Raw genomic sequence first — 17,175 nt, forward strand, 5'->3', positions numbered from 1 at the left:
TACTGGCGCTTTGTTGGATTCACCATTTTTCAAAGTTAGAGAGAGGTTGAGCGCTCAAACATATAAAACCATACCAAATAATTTGTATGCATATCACAAGTCCGAATGGTTGCTTGTTGTTTAATTGTTACAGTACATCTGTTTTCCGTTTTGTCACTAATCAACTCTCCCCCCTTTTTATATATGTTAAAGTTTGTCATGTTTGCTCATTGCTCAACGCCACCGTTCAGTGACCTGTAACTATATAGGATAGTACATTGAGGTATACATTGACATTTCACCCAACATCAGGAAAGAAGTAGACTGTGATTATATGATTTCAAGTTATGCCTTCATCGGTCAAGCTATGTTATTTTTACTAAAAATTTGTTTCGATTCGCATACTTAATTAGATGGGTCTCAAAAACATACTATTTAAAATTTTTACAAGTAAATGTATCACTCCCAACATTTGAGTATCAGGCCCAAATCCTGGAGGCGCACCCGTCCAGACAGTGACATATATAATATTGACGTGGTACAGCCAGCATACGAACGCTTCACCCAGTTGTCAAAATCAAACGCTCAAACTTATCAAACGAATGGATAACAACTGTCATATCCCCGACTTGAATCAGGCATGTTCATATGTAGAAATGTATTTGAAAGCCTCCCTCCCTGTGCAAAATGTATACTAAACTCGTCAGGCAGAATAATTTTCAGGAATACTTTAATCGTACTAAATTCTGTATTAAGTTTATATCTATAATAAAAGTGTCTTATCTTGATTATTGAAAAGGGGCTCAAATTCTTTACTTGCATTAATATTGATATAAACAAATCGTCCAAATTCGCCATCCGTAATAATTAAGAGATGTTGAGTTATATTGGGGAAGAATAGTTTGAAAGGAATGACTGAAAAGTTATAGAAATTAAGGTTGAGACAAAACAACAGTAGACTATGTTTCGTATTTAATTACAATAAACAAATAAACACATAAAAAATATTAGTGCCGAAATTTAAGTGAGGAAATTGCCTCATTTGTCTCAATGGTAGTTACGGCCTTGCTGACTCCATCCTGCTTTTTTTTGGGGGGGGGAGGTTTCCAGCTAACAATGTTACGTCATAATTACGTCGTGACAATGTCATGTTTTCGTCGCATTGACGTCAGGTTATTACGTTGTATTTACGTAAAAGTGTATGTTTTCTTGACGTTGTCACAACGTCGTACATTAACGTTGTGGTGACGTAAAATTACGTTTCTACAACGTTATTCCTGACATTACAACAACGTTTATATCACATTATCAAAACATCATACATTAACGTTGTGGTGACGTAAAATTACGTTTCTATAACGTTAATATCACATTATGTCGACGTAATATACTAGCACTTTTATATTATGCTATATAATTGGCCAAAAAATGATCGTATATACACACACATAGTATCAACTGTGTTTGGGACCATGAGGTGACCTCTAGATGATATATGTTGGTGTTATTCTCTGAAGGAATTCGTATATTCTGCATCATCATCTTTTTTTTTGTAGCTTCAATCGAATTACTGTTTGAACTTTCAGTAATTGTGATATAACAGAAGTGAATCCTAGGGCCATTTATAGCTGAGTGGCTGTCTATTCGTATGCAGTTCTTGATAGTGCTTGTAAAAATAATATGCATTTATCATATATGTTACTTTATGTTTCGTTTGGTCTCTTGTGGAGAGTCTCGTTGGCAATCATAGTACCACATCTTCTTTTTTTTATATTTAATTTATTTCATCGTAGTATACATTTCTCATTAAGCACGTTCACGTTCTGAATATAATATCTGGCTAGCTAAATACCCACCCATGAAAGTTATAAAAAAAGGTTTATGAAAAGTAAATAATGCCTGCAAATGTTTGCAACTGTCCTAAGTCAGGAATCTGATGTACAGTAGTTGTCGTTTGTTTATGTAATTTATACGCGTTTCTCGTTTCTCGTTTTTTTAAAAATTTTATATAGATTAGACCGTTGGTTTTCCCGTTTAAATGGTTTTACACTAGTAATTTTGGGGCCCTTTATAGCTTGTTGTTCGGTGTGAGCCAAGGCTCCGTGTTGAAGGCCGTACATTGACCTATAATGGTTTACTTTTTTTAAATTGTTATTTGGATGGAGAGTTGTCTCATTGGCACTCACACCACATCTTCCTATATCTGTATATCAAAAAGTGAAGAATTGATCGTTAACTTTGTTTATTTTAAATGTTCTCCTGGGTCCCTGGTGGTGGTATTTCCGGAGCTGTTGCAATTACCCTCTTACAGTTGGTTCCTGCAATGACAATACAAAAACTTATTTGTACAAAAAGTTAAATTGTAATTATTCTAGGTCAAACATTAATGCAAATAAATACTAGATCTATGTAGCTGTGTGTAAGACGTGGCTTTCCAAATCTCCTTGAAAAATACACAAACCACATAATTATATATTCAGTTAAATTTAATGTTACCCTTTATTGTCCCAAAAGAGTATCTTGATCTTCACAATGCTAGTTACAAATGCATATCTATACTGATAACAATTTCGTACTGAATTAAAAAAAACAACAACAACATAGAATACAAACAATAATAATTTTGGGAAATATTCCAATATAGGTTGCACTATACGGGGGAAATAAGGGTATTCTTACCTTATAGCGTGTTCCGCCTGGTTTTGGGGGTGTATGTTTTAGGGTTTCCCCAATCAATTCTTCAATATCTGATGTCCTTGCTGAGGGGTACATGTAGTTCTTCATGTAAGACTCTACAAAAATTGACATTGATAAAATTTGCATAGTGATATTAAATATAATTTAAAAATAAACTGTAGACTCGTCAGGGAGCAACAATTTAACTTCAAGGAGGGTCATGGTTTTTGCTTAAGTCAGTGAAGCGCAAACAATTTTATTTAATTTTTCAACGATATCAATCAATTTTTTTTTTTAATCTAACACTATAAGGTATGGGTGGAATCTGGATTCAGAATATTTTTTGTCCTGTACTCGGAACAGAATATTTTGTTTCATCAATTTGGAAATCTTAAGAAAAAACTCCATGAATTATGGTATAGCTATTTATAGCTCGCTTTTAATCGAGATATTATAATCAGATCATAATTACTGTTTCACCGGCAAATAAGCCACTGCCAAAATATAAAAAAAATATATAATTGAAAATTGTGATCAATAAATATATGTTTTACATTTACAAATTTGCCATATATATGTTCAAGACCATATTCACCGTACGCATATCCCTATTCACGGTAAACTGGTCCGCCATTCCATTTATAGCGTCCGATAAGTGAACACAACAGGGGTCCAGTTTATATTCACGGTTCATTAAGCCGCTTTCGGTTAATTGGTTGATGTATTTGGCGGGAAATTATGTGGAGGCCGGAAGTCATGACCTAACACTGGAACAGCTAGAAAATTAACACCTACCTACTTAATAACTTGATCGCTTTGTGTTTGGAAATTCATTATGTTATCAGTCAGGTCAGTCTTATTGTTTCTTTAATGACACAAAATGGCCCTGCCACTGTGTAATTTAATGTTAACCGATAATATAATGAATGCTTAGCTTGATTCGAATGACGAGAACGAGTAAATAAAGATATTCATATGATATACCTCTTGTTAATGGCTAGATTATGTCTTATTGTTACCAGTCCAGATATTCATCTTAAGTCATAACTCCTGCCAATGAAAGTTAAATGATCAAATATGCGAAAATTTAAGTTGACATATTTAAATGAGCTAAATTAATATGGGAATCGAGTAGACCGGTACACATGTAAATGATATTAAAAGTGTATTTAAATCGACAAGTGTAAATAATTATAACAAAGAAATAAAATCAGTTCACTCTATTAATTTGTAGAATAATTCATTATTTTTATAATCAACTGAGCAATACAAACATGACAAATGGCAATTTGTACTACCTAAAGACTGCAGCAAATTTTATTTAATAAACAAATATTCTGTGAATATAGCATGGTCAGTTACCATAGGTGGATCCAGGGGCGGCCCCCCCCTTTTCGTGGGAACAATTTGGTGGATTATATAGGGAATCACTGAAGCACGACTCGAGCGTGACCCCCTTAGGTCAGTCAGCGGGCCCCCTCTTTTGAAAAGTTCTGGATCCGCTACTGGTTACTGGTTAAAAATTCATTGTTTTGATGTTATATGCATATGTAAATTTTTCAGAAAACAAAATACTTAATATATGTAATACCTGGATTTTAATGTGCATTTTTTTCCAATCTGTAGAAGATAACAAAGTAGACAAACACACGAGTTTCATTTGATATGGTCCACCCAGTTACACAGTTTAAATTTATCAAACCTCTTTCCCAACTTAAGATTGTTTGGCATCTTCTGCAGGTATGGAAAAAAATGAATAGCAAAGTCTTGAAAAGTGTATCATTTTCTGGAACGTCAAATGCATTTGAAATTTAATTATGTTGTTCATGCCATGTACTTAATACATATAATATCATCTTTCTAATTTTAATGCCAACTCAAGAGTTTTCACCCCAATTTTTTTTCAGTCCACTGAAATAGACAATGACAGTGCTAGTGGGGCCTACTAATGACTAATTCTTGTTTTATATATTTTCATGTGTATGCATGGTTGTATATATATTTATATTTCATTTCAGAGTAAAGTTGCTTCAAAGAAATAAAAAATTGGTTGATCAATTTATTTTTAGTTCGCCAAGCTCATCTCATGCATTTGGCGTCCGTCATCGTTGTCCGTTAACTTTTACATAAATCTTCTCCTCTGAAACTACTGGGCCAAAAAAAACTAAACCTGGCCTAAATCATCCTTATGGTGTCTAGTTTAAAAAATGTATCTGATGACCCGCCTGCCATCAACCAGATGGCTGCCATGGCTCAAAATAGAACATAGGGGTAAAATGCAGTTTATGGCGTATGTCTCTGAAAAGCATGTAGAGTAAATCTGACAAAAGGTAGAAATGATCATTAGGTGAAGATCTATCTGTCTATTCGGCAGTAAGGTTGATCTATATCATTTAGTATATTTTTATGTGTTTGGTAGTCAAAGATATTTGGTATGTAGTTGTATAAGTATTGGCACATCTCATTACCATTGAGATTATTTTGCTCCGCCCGTCTTCTCAGTTATGGTTTATTGACTTTGAAATTTTGCTTAGTTTATGTATTAGTTTGTGTTAAGGTTTGTTAAAGAGAACTTCTTATTTCAAGATGTATTTTTCATGTGTATGGTTGCATATATATACTGAGTGCCAATGAAAACGCAACACTTGGTTTTTCAAAAACAAAATTTATATTAGAAATGTTAATCTTTCAAAATAAATTGTTCTTGAAAATTAACATTTCTAACAATAGATCGATATCAAACAAAAATGTTTCATTGTCATCTTTTAGACGCTATAGGTAAACGAAACATCCAATGTCGAATCATCAACTCGCAGTCCTAACAAAACATGGTACAACCCCGTTGTGCAGCGCAATCTCGACAGCGCTGTGGAACTAATCATCCCGTACGTTAAATGTGATCTCGAGGAATGTTGTTCCACTTGTACCGCATATCCAACTCAAGCTGACTTTATGATACTGATGGTGGTTTTCATCATCTAAACCATATCCAGTCTGATGCAAAATTTGCTCGATCGGACCAAAATCGGGCGAAACACATGACTTTTGGCCAAGATAGGTGCCAAATGTCTATGTAACCACCACTGACGGTTTTTGGTACACAGTGAATGATTTTTGGTCTACAGAATTCGATATTTACGCCTTACGGCCGTTTAGATGTCACTAAGGAAAGACTTTGGTGCTCTTTAACAATTTCTGCGCAAATGGTGCTTTACTAAAATTGCTCCAAAGGATCTACCGTGACCACCATTGAACTCTCGTGACCTTTGTACACCCATCAGAGTCAATATCGAATATGTTTAAGACCAAATGTATCGGTCTGGCTGAGCGTTTCTTGCTTTTTGTACTCCGGGATGTCGCTTATCATTAAATGATCCATTTTGGTTGAATTTGTGGATGATTTGGGTTATTGTAGAGGCAACAACTTCAGTATGCTCGAAAATGTATGCAGTGAAAGGCTTCATTGGATCATGCCCAAAACTGCATGTCGCTGGTTGTCAGAAAGTCCTGGCATTTACTCAGATGTTTATTGCAGTTTCTTTACAATAAGGGCGGGAAAATTCATGACATGAGCCAAGCTTTAAATGATAAAATCGTGAAAATGGTGCGTATGTTGAAAAGCGGTGAACTCGGTCTATGTCCGTTCAAAATAACCCTTACTTCGCATTTGTTCCAAAAATCACTCAACCGTAAAGTTGTCGTCAACTGTCTTAAAAGTCGTTTTAAACCAACTATACAAAGTTCTGATATAAATAAAATAAAAATTATAAGATTTTTTTGAAAAACAAAAGTGTTGCGTTTTCATTGGCACTCAGTATATATTATTGTCTCACTTGACAGGGTCTAAAAGTGAGACAAAGGTATGCTGTTTCTGTCATCCACCACAGCGGCAGCAATGTATTTTAAAATTTGTGATTAGATCTAGTTAATGTGGTGAACTACAAGTTGTAGATCAATCATATTTGGTATGCAGTCCTTTATTTTAGTCCTATTAGTATTGGCACATCTCATTTCCATAGAGATTATAAGACCCTGCCCCCTCAATCATGGTCTATTGACTTTGAAGCTTTTCCTTATTTTACATGGATTTGTTTGTGATTAGGTCAGTTTATTGGGAACTATTGGGAACAACAAGTGGTCAGTCAATTAAATTTGGTATGCAGTTGTATAAGCTTTTTTGAATCGTTTTCACAGCGATTATTTGGCTCTGCCTTTTTAGTCATGGTCTATTGTCTTTTTTGCTAAGTGAACATGTTTTAGTTTCCAATTCTATCAAAGAGGACGAAGGAAAAATAAAATAAAAAGACATGGAAAATTCATAATGTCAAACTTACTTGGTCTACAACAAAGAAACCCTTTTACTTGATTGCTGTTCATCATATACAAGTTCACAGACAAGTCCTTTAGCAATGAGAAAATGTTTAAAAAAAATTGTGCTTAAAAATGTTTTGATTTGTGTACATTAATCTGAATAATAATGACTTTCTTTTATTTCCAATTCTACCAAAGAGGACAGAAGAAGCAGCCCAAAGTGAAAGACTTGAAGAAATATAGGCAATGTAAGTAGGATTAAGTGATTTTGCTGTTTGTGGCGTTTCCATGAAGTAGCTGGTTACCTCATAATGGGACGACAGTCATGGATGTAGAGATGGCCTACGTCGCAGACTCGCGAGGACGGGCGGCTGGGATGTTCGCTAGTGACCTACGACAGCTACAGGCTTACTGCCTATGCCTGTAGAAGGGGACTTTGAGATGTCATGCTGAAGTTTTCTGGAGATAATCTGGTTTCATTTTTGGGAAGCAGTCCACATGGAAAAATGATGCAGCCAAACTAAAGATATGCTCGATTGGTTCTTTCTAATGATCCTGTTATTAAGAAGCAGGACAAATTGAAGAATAAGAGAGGGAAAATGTCAAATTTACTTGGTCTACAACAAAGAAACCCTTTTATTTTATTGCTGTTCTTCATATACAAGTTCACAGACAAGTCCTTCAACAATGAGAAAATGTTTAAAACAAATTGTGTATAAAAATGTTCAGCTGTTTCTTACAGAGTTATCTCTAAGTGTTATGTAGGTGTCAGACCACCAATTACTCCCTCAAATTTTGAACGTATGTAAAAGTAGGCCTACTGTAACACAAAATAGTGCTTTTGATTTCATTGTTTACTTAATTTAACCAACAAATTTGCAGAAATGAAACTTTTGGTGAAAGAGAAATATATTTCGACCATTTTGAGCTAAAATTCACTTGTCTGTCAGTTTGAATTAAAAATTTTGGGATTAATGCGCTCTTTAGTACACTAATTTAAGATTTCCAGAAAACCAGGGTTTATTTTTGGAGTACCGCTGTTTTGAAGGTCAGATGTACCACCTTAATAGTCAAATTTTGTAACAGAATATTAAATTAATCTTAATTTGAAAACAATTTGATATTGACAGAACAAATATCAAATGATCATTTCAGAAATACATAATTTGTGCTTCAAGTGCAAAGACTTTTCTAACAATTAACAGTTGTTTTCTGAGCTAGTTCTGATTGGTCAGGTTTTATTGTCTGTTTCTTGCTTTTGTTCTATGGATAGTTCAGTGGTATCTTTTTTTTTCAGGATATGGTGTGCATTATTCAAAGGGATCTTTTTATGTAATTTTGAAATGATATACATTTGATATTTGATAGTAATTGACTGATTCAATCCACAAAAAAACATTCTTATAAAAGAAACCCTTTTATTTTATTGCTGTTCTTCATATTCAAGTTGACAGACAAGTCCTTCAACAATGAGAAAATATATCAAAAAAATTGTTTATAAAAATGTTTTGGTTTGTGTTCATTAATCTGACTAATAATGACTTTCTTTTATTTCCAATTCTACCAAAGAGGACAGAAGAAGCAGCCCAAAGTGAAAGACTTGAAGAAATATAGGCAATGTAAGTAGGATTAAGTGATTTTGCTGTTTGTGGCGTTTCCTCGAAGTAGCTGGTTACCTCCAAATGGGACGACAGTCATGGATGTTGAGATGGCCTACGTCGCAGATTCGCAAGGACGGGCGGCTGGGATGTTCGCTAGCGACCTACGACAGCTACAGGTTTACTGCCTATGCCTGTAGAAGGGAGTTTGAGATGTCATGCTGAAGTTTTCTGGAGATTATCTGGTTTCATTTTTGGGAAGCAGTCCACATGGAAATATGATGCAGCCAAACTAAAGATATGCTCGATTGGTTCTTTCCAATGTCCCTGTTATTAAGAAGCAGGAAAAATTGAAGAATAAGAGAGGGAAAATGTCAAATTTACTTGGTCTACAACAAAGAAACCCTTTTATTTGATTGCTGTTCATCATATACAAGTTCACAGACAAGTCCTTCAACAATGAGAAAATGTTTAAAAAAAATTGTGCTTAAAAATGTTTTGATTTGTGTACATTAATCTGAATAATAATGACTTTCTTTTATTTCCAATTCTACCAAAGAGGACAGAAGAAGCAGTCCAAAGTGAAAGACTTGAAGAAATATAGGCAATGTAAGTAGGATTAAGTGATTTTGCTGTTTGTGGTGTTTCCTCGAAGTAGCTGGTTACCTCCAAATGGGACGACAGTCATGGATGTTGAGATGGCCTACGTCGCAGATTTGCGAGGACGGGCGGCTGGGGTGTTCGCTAGCGACCTACGACAGCTACAGGCTTACTGCCTATGCCTGTAGAAGGGGACTTTGAGATGTCATGCTGAAGTTTTCTGGAGATAATCTGGTTTCATTTTTGGGAAGCAGTCCACATGGAAAAATGATGCAGCCAAACTAAAGATATGCTCAATTGGTTCTTTCTAATGTCCCTGTTATTAAGAAGCAGGAAAAATTGAAGAATAAGAGAGGGAAAATGTCAAATTTACTTGGTCTACAACAAAGAAACCCTTTTTTTTTATTGCTGTTCTTCATATACAAGTTCACTGACAAGTCCTTCAACAATGAGAAAATGTTTAAAACAAATTGTGTATAAAAATGTTCAGCTGTTTCTTACAGAGTTATCTCTAAGTGTTATGTAGGTGTCGGACCACCAATTACTCCCTCAAATTTTGAACGTATGTAAAAGTAGGCCTACTGTAACACAAAATAGTGCTTTTGATGTCATTGTTTACTTAATTTAACCAACAAATTTGCAGAAATGAAACTTTTGGTGAAAGAGAAATATATTTCGACCATTTTGAGCTAAAATTCACTTGTCTGTCAGTTTGCATTAAAAATTTTGGAATTAATGCGCTCTTTAGTACACTAATTTAAGATTTCCAGAAAACCAGGGTTTATTTTTGGAGTACCGCTGTTTTGAAGGTCAGATGTACCACCTTAATAGTCAAATTTTGTAACAGAATATTAAATTAATCTTAATTTGAAAACAATTTGATATTGACAGAACAAATATCAAATGATCATTTCAGAAATACATAATTTGTGCTTCAAGTGCAAAGACTTTTCTAACAATTAACAGTTGTTTTCTGAGCTAGTTCTGATTGGTCAGGTTTTATTGTCTGTTTCTTGCTTTTGTTCTATGGATAATTCAGTGGTATCTTTTTTTTCAGGATATGGTGTGCATTATTCAAAGGGATCTTTTTATGTAATTTTGAAATGATATACATTTGATATTTGATAGTAATTGACCGATTCAATCCACAAAAAAACATTTTTATAAAAGAAACCCTTTTATTTTATTGCTGTTCTTCATATTCAAGTTGACAGACAAGTCCTTCAACAATAAGAAAATGTATCAAAAAAATTGTTTATAAAAATGTTTTGGTTTGTGTTCATTAATCTGACTAATAATGACTTTCTTTTATTTCCAATTCTACCAAAGAGGACAGGAGAAGCAGCCCAAAGTGAAAGACTTGAAGAAATATAGGCAATGTAAGTAGGATTAAGTGATTTTGCTGTTTGTGGCGTTTCCTCGAAGTAGCTGGTTACCTCCAAATGGGACGACAGTCATGGATGTTGAGATGGCCTACGTCGCAGATTCGCAAGGACGGGCGGCTGTGATGTTCGCTAGCGACCTACGACAGCTACAGGTTTACTGCCTATGCCTGTAGAAGGGGACTTTGAGATGTCATGCTGAAGTTTTCTGGAAATTATCTGGTTTCATTTTTGGGAAGCAGTCCACATGGAAATATGATGCAGCCAAACTAAAGATATGCTCGATTGGTTCTTTCCAATGTCCCTGTTATTAAGAAGCAGGAAAAATTGAAGAATAAGAGAGGGAAAATGTCAAATTTACTTGGTCTACAACAAAGAAACCCTTTTATTTGATTGCTGTTCATCATATACAAGTTCACAGACAAGTCCTTCAACAATGAGAAAATGTTTAAAAAAAATTGTGCTTAAAAATGTTTTGATTTGTGTACATTAATCTGAATAATAATGACTTTCTTTTATTTCCAATTCTACCAAAGAGGACAGAAGAAGCAGTCCAAAGTGAAAGACTTGAAGAAATATAGGCAATGTAAGTAGGATTAAGTGATTTTGCTGTTTGTGGTGTTTCCTCGAAGTAGCTGGTTACCTCCAAATGGGACGACAGTCATGGATGTTGAGATGGCCTACGTCGCAGATTTGCGAGGACGGGCGGCTGGGGTGTTCGCTAGCGACCTACGACAGCTACAGGCTTACTGCCTATGCCTGTAGAAGGGGACTTTGAGATGTCATGCTGAAGTTTTCTGGAGATAATCTGGTTTCATTTTTGGGAAGCAGTCCACATGGAAAAATGATGCAGCCAAACTAAAGATATGCTCAATTGGTTCTTTCTAATGTCCCTGTTATTAAGAAGCAGGAAAAATTGAAGAATAAGAGAGGGAAAATGTCAAATTTACTTGGTCTACAACAAAGAAACCCTTTTTTTTTATTGCTGTTCTTCATATACAAGTTCACTGACAAGTCCTTCAACAATGAGAAAATGTTTAAAACAAATTGTGTATAAAAATGTTCAGCTGTTTCTTACAGAGTTATCTCTAAGTGTTATGTAGGTGTCGGACCACCAATTACTCCCTCAAATTTTGAACGTATGTAAAAGTAGGCCTACTGTAACACAAAATAGTGCTTTTGATGTCATTGTTTACTTAATTTAACCAACAAATTTGCAGAAATGAAACTTTTGGTGAAAGAGAAATATATTTCGACCATTTTGAGCTAAAATTCACTTGTCTGTCAGTTTGCATTAAAAATTTTGGAATTAATGCGCTCTTTAGTACACTAATTTAAGATTTCCAGAAAACCAGGGTTTATTTTTGGAGTACCGCTGTTTTGAAGGTCAGATGTACCACCTTAATAGTCAAATTTTGTAACAGAATATTAAATTAATCTTAATTTGAAAACAATTTGATATTGACAGAACAAATATCAAATGATCATTTCAGAAATACATAATTTGTGCTTCAAGTGCAAAGACTTTTCTAACAATTAACAGTTGTTTTCTGAGCTAGTTCTGATTGGTCAGGTTTTATTGTCTGTTTCTTGCTTTTGTTCTATGGATAATTCAGTGGTATCTTTTTTTTCAGGATATGGTGTGCATTATTCAAAGGGATCTTTTTATGTAATTTTGAAATGATATACATTTGATATTTGATAGTAATTGACCGATTCAATCCACAAAAAAACATTTTTATAAAAGAAACCCTTTTATTTTATTGCTGTTCTTCATATTCAAGTTGACAGACAAGTCCTTCAACAATAAGAAAATGTATCAAAAAAATTGTTTATAAAAATGTTTTGGTTTGTGTTCATTAATCTGACTAATAATGACTTTCTTTTATTTCCAATTCTACCAAAGAGGACAGGAGAAGCAGCCCAAAGTGAAAGACTTGAAGAAATATAGGCAATGTAAGTAGGATTAAGTGATTTTGCTGTTTGTGGCGTTTCCTCGAAGTAGCTGGTTACCTCCAAATGGGACGACAGTCATGGATGTTGAGATGGCCTACGTCGCAGATTCGCGAGGACGGGCGGCTGTGATGTTCGCTAGCGACCTACGACAGCTACAGGTTTACTGCCTATGCCTGTAGAAGGGGACTTTGAGATGTCATGCTGAAGTTTTCTGGAAATTATCTGGTTTCATTTTTGGGAAGCAGTCCACATGGAAATATGATGCAGCCAAACTAAAGATATGCTCGATTGGTTCTTTCCAATGTCCCTGTTATTAAGAAGCAGGAAAAATTGAAGAATAAGAGAGGGAAAATGTCAAATTTACTTGGTCTACAACAAAGAAACCCTTTTATTTGATTGCTGTTCATCATATACAAGTTCACAGACAAGTCCTTCAACAATGAGAAAATGTTTAAAAAAAATTGTGCTTAAAAATGTTTTGATTTGTGTACATTAATCTGAATAATAATGACTCTTTTATTTCCAATTCTACCAAAGAGGACAGAAGAAGCAGTCCAAAGTGAAAGACTTGAAGAAATATAGGCAATGTAAGTAGGATTAAGTGATTTTGCTGTTTGTGGTGTTTCCTCGAAGTAGCTGGTTACCTCCAAATGGGACGACAGTCATGGATGTTGAGATGGCCTACGTCGCAGATTCGCGAGGACGGGCGGCTGGGATGTTCGCTAGTGACCTACGACAGCTACAGGCTTACTGCCTATGCCTGTAGAAGGGGACTTTGAGATGTCATGCTGAAGTTTTCTGGAGATTATCTGGTTTCATTTTTGGGAAGCAGTCCACATGGAAAAATGATGCAGCCAAACTAAAGATATGCTCGATTGGTTCTTTCTAATGTCCCTGTTATTAAGAAGCAGGAAAAATTGAAGAATAAGAGAGGGAAAATGTCAAATTTACTTGGTCTACAACAAAGAAACCCTTTTATTTTATTGCTGTTCTTCATATACAAGTTCACTGACAAGTCCTTCAACAATGAGAAAATGTTTAAAACAAATTGTGTATAAAAATGTTCAGCTGTTTCTTACAGAGTTATCTCTAAGTGTTATGTAGGTGTCAGACCACCAATTACTCCCTCAAATTTTGAACGTATGTAAAAGTAGGCCTACTGTAACACAAAATAGTGCTTTTGATGTCATTGTTTACTTAATTTAACCAACAAATTTGCAGAAATGAAACTTTTGGTGAAAGAGAAATATATTTCGACCATTTTGAGCTAAAATTCACTTGTCTGTCAGTTTGCATTAAAAATTTTGGAATTAATGCGCTCTTTAGTACACTAATTTAAGATTTCCAGAAAACCAGGGTTTATTTTTGGAGTACCGCTGTTTTGAAGGTCAGATGTACCACCTTAATAGTCAAATTTTGTAACAGAATATTAAATTAATCTTAATTTGAAAACAATTTGATATTGACAGAACAAATATCAAATGATCATTTCAGAAATACATAATTTTTGCTTCAAATGCAAAGACTTTTCTAACAATTAACAGTTGTTTTCTGAGCTAGTTCTGATTGGTCAGGTTTTATTGTCTGTTTCTTGCTTTTGTTCTATGAATAGTTCAGTGGTATCTTTTTTTTTCAGGATATGGTGTGCATTATTCAAAGGGATCTTTTTATGTAATTTTGAAATGATATACATTTGATATTTGATAGTAATTGACCGATTCAATCCACAAAAAAACATTCTTATAAAAGAAACCCTTTTATTTAATTGCTGTTCTTCATATTCAAGTTGACAGACAAGTCCTTCAACAATGAGAAAATGTATCAAAAAAATTGTTTATAAAAATGTTTTGGTTTGTGTTCATTAATCTGACTAATAATGACTTTCTTTTATTTCCAATTCTACCAAAGAGGACAGGAGAAGCAGCCCAAAGTGAAAGACTTGAAGAAATATAGGCAATGTAAGTAGGATTAAGTGATTTTGCTGTTTGTGGCGTTTCCTCGAAGTAGCTGGTTACCTCCAAATGGGACGACAGTCATGGATGTTGAGATGGCCTACGTCGCAGATTCGCGAGGACGGGCGGCTGGGATGTTCGCTAGCGACCTACGACAGCTACAGGTTTACTGCCTATGCCTGTAGAAGGGGACTTTGAGATGTCATGCTGAAGTTTTCTGGAGATTATCTGGTTTCATTTTTGGGAAGCAGTCCACATGGAAAAATGATGCAGCCAAACTAAAGATATGCTCGATTGGTTCTTTCCAATGTCCCTGTTATTAAGAAGCAGGAAAAATTGAAGAATAAGAGAGGGAAAATGTCAAATTTACTTGGTCTACAACAAAGAAACCCTTTTTTTTGATTGCTGTTCATCATATACAAGTTCACAGACAAGTCCTTCAACAATGAGAAAATGTTTAAAAAAAATTGTGCTTAAAAATGTTTTGATTTGTGTACATTAATCTGAATAATAATGACTTTCTTTTATTTCCAATTCTACCAAAGAGGACAGAAGAAGCAGTCCAAAGTGAAAGACTTGAAGAAATATAGGCAATGTAAGTAGGATTAAGTGATTTTGCTGTTTGTGGTGTTTCCTCTTAGTAGCTGGTTACCTCCAAATGGGACGACAGTCATGGATGTTGAGATGGCCTACGTCGCAGATTCGCGAGGACGGGCGGCTGGGATGTTCGCTAGCGACCTACGACAGCTACAGGCTTACTGCCTATGCCTGTAGAAGGGGACTTTGAGATGTCATGCTGAAGTTTTCTGGAGATTATCTGGTTTCATTTTTGGGAAGCAGTCCACATGGAAAAATGATGCAGCCAAACTAAAGATATGCTCGATTGGTTCTTTCTAATGTCCCTGTTATTAAGAAGCAGGAAAAATTGAAGAATAAGAGAGGGAAAATGTCAAATTTACTTGGTCTACAACAAAGAAACCCTTTTATTTTATTGCTGTTCTTCATATACAAGTTCACTGACAAGTCCTTCAACAATGAGAAAATGTTTAAAACAAATTGTGTATAAAAATGTTCAGCTGTTTCTTACAGAGTTATCTCTAAGTGTTATGTAGGTGTCGGACCACCAATTACTCCCTCAAATTTTGAACGTATGTAAAAGTAGGCCTACTGTAACACAAAATAGTGCTTTTGATGTCATTGTTTACTTAATTTAACCAACAAATTTGCAGAAATGAAACTTTTGGTGAAAGAGAAATATATTTCGACCATTTTGAGCTAAAATTCACTTGTCTGTCAGTTTGCATTAAAAATTTTGGAATTAATGCGCTCTTTAGTACACTAATTTAAGATTTCCAGAAAACCAGGGTTTATTTTTGGAGTACCGCTGTTTTGAAGGTCAGATGTACCACCTTAATAGTCAAATTTTGTAACAGAATATTAAATTAATCTTAATTTGAAAACAATTTGATATTGACAGAACAAATATCAAATGATCATTTCAGAAATACATAATTTGTGCTTCAAGTGCAAAGACTTTTCTAACAATTAACAGTTGTTTTCTGAGCTAGTTCTGATTGGTCAGGTTTTATTGTCTGTTTCTTGCTTTTGTTCTATGGATAAAATCAGTGGTATCTTTTTTTTCAGGATATGGTGTGCATTATTCAAAGGGATCTTTTTATGTAATTTTGAAATGATATACATTTGATATTTGATAGTAATTGACCGATTCAATCCACAAAAAAACATTCTTATAAAAGAAACCCTTTTATTTTATTGCTGTTCTTCATATTCAAGTTGACAGACAAGTCCTTCAACAATGAGAAAATGTATCAAAAAAATTGTTTATAAAAATGTTTTGGTTTGTGTTCATTAATCTGACTAATAATGACTTTCTTTTATTTCCAATTCTACCAAAGAGGACAGGAGAAGCAGCCCAAAGTGAAAGACTTGAAGAAATATAGGCAATGTAAGTAGGATTAAGTGATTTTGCTGTTTGTGGCCTTTCCTCGAAGTAGCTGGTTACCTCCAAATGGGACGACAGTCATGGATGTTGAGATGGCCTACGTCGCAGATTCGCGAGGACGGGCGGCTGGGATGTTCGCTAGCGACCTACGACAGCTACAGGTTTACTGCCTATGCCTGTAGAAGGGGACTTTGAGATGTCATGCTGAAGTTTTCTGGAGATTATCTGGTTTCATTTTTGGGAAGCAGTCCACATGGAAAAATGATGCAGCCAAACTAAAGATATGCTCGATTGGTTCTTTCCAATGTCCCTGTTATTAAGAAGCAGGAAAAATTGAAGAATAAGAGAGGGAAAATGTCCAATTTACTTGGTCTACAACAAAGAAACCCTTTTATTTGATTGCTGTTCATCATATACAAGTTCACAGACAAGTCCTTCAACAATGAGAAAATGTTTAAAAAAAATTGTGCTTAAAAATGTTTTGATTTGTGTACATTAATCTGAATAATAATGACTTTCTTTTATTTCCAATTCTACCAAAGAGGACAGAAGAAGCAGTCCAAAGTGAAAGACTTGAAGAAATATAGGCAATGTAAGTAGGATTAAGTGATTTTGCTGTTTGTGGTGTTTCTTCGAAGTAGCTGGTTACCTCCAAATGGGACGACAGTCATGGATGTTGAGATGGCCTACGTCGCAGATTTGCGAGGACGGGCGGCTGGGGTGTTCGCTAGCGACCTACGACAGCTACAGGCTTACTG

At 34.9% G+C, this 17,175-nt stretch overlaps 1 long non-coding RNA gene across 3 annotated transcripts in view; it reads right to left on the minus strand.

Annotated features, from left to right (window-relative positions):
* Positions 1–2,204: 2,204 nt before the first annotated feature.
* Positions 2,205–17,175, minus strand: part of LOC139519485 (uncharacterized) — an 82,577-nt gene continuing 67,606 nt past the window's right edge. The window contains exons 1-4 of one of the 3 annotated variants that reach the window (XR_011663602.1): positions 4,247–4,263; positions 3,640–3,705; positions 2,659–2,771; positions 2,205–2,297 (exon numbers count right to left, since the gene is read on the minus strand). This is a non-coding gene — a long non-coding RNA (uncharacterized lncRNA). Of the gene's footprint in view, positions 2,298–2,658; positions 2,772–3,639; positions 3,778–4,246; positions 4,264–17,175 lie in introns of those variants that run through there. The other 2 variants (XR_011663601.1, XR_011663603.1) reach the window with 2 other exon arrangements.

This window comes from Mytilus edulis, chromosome 4 (genome assembly GCF_963676685.1).
Source record: "Mytilus edulis chromosome 4, xbMytEdul2.2, whole genome shotgun sequence".
In the NCBI taxonomy this organism is placed as follows: Eukaryota; Metazoa; Mollusca; class Bivalvia; order Mytilida; family Mytilidae; genus Mytilus; species Mytilus edulis.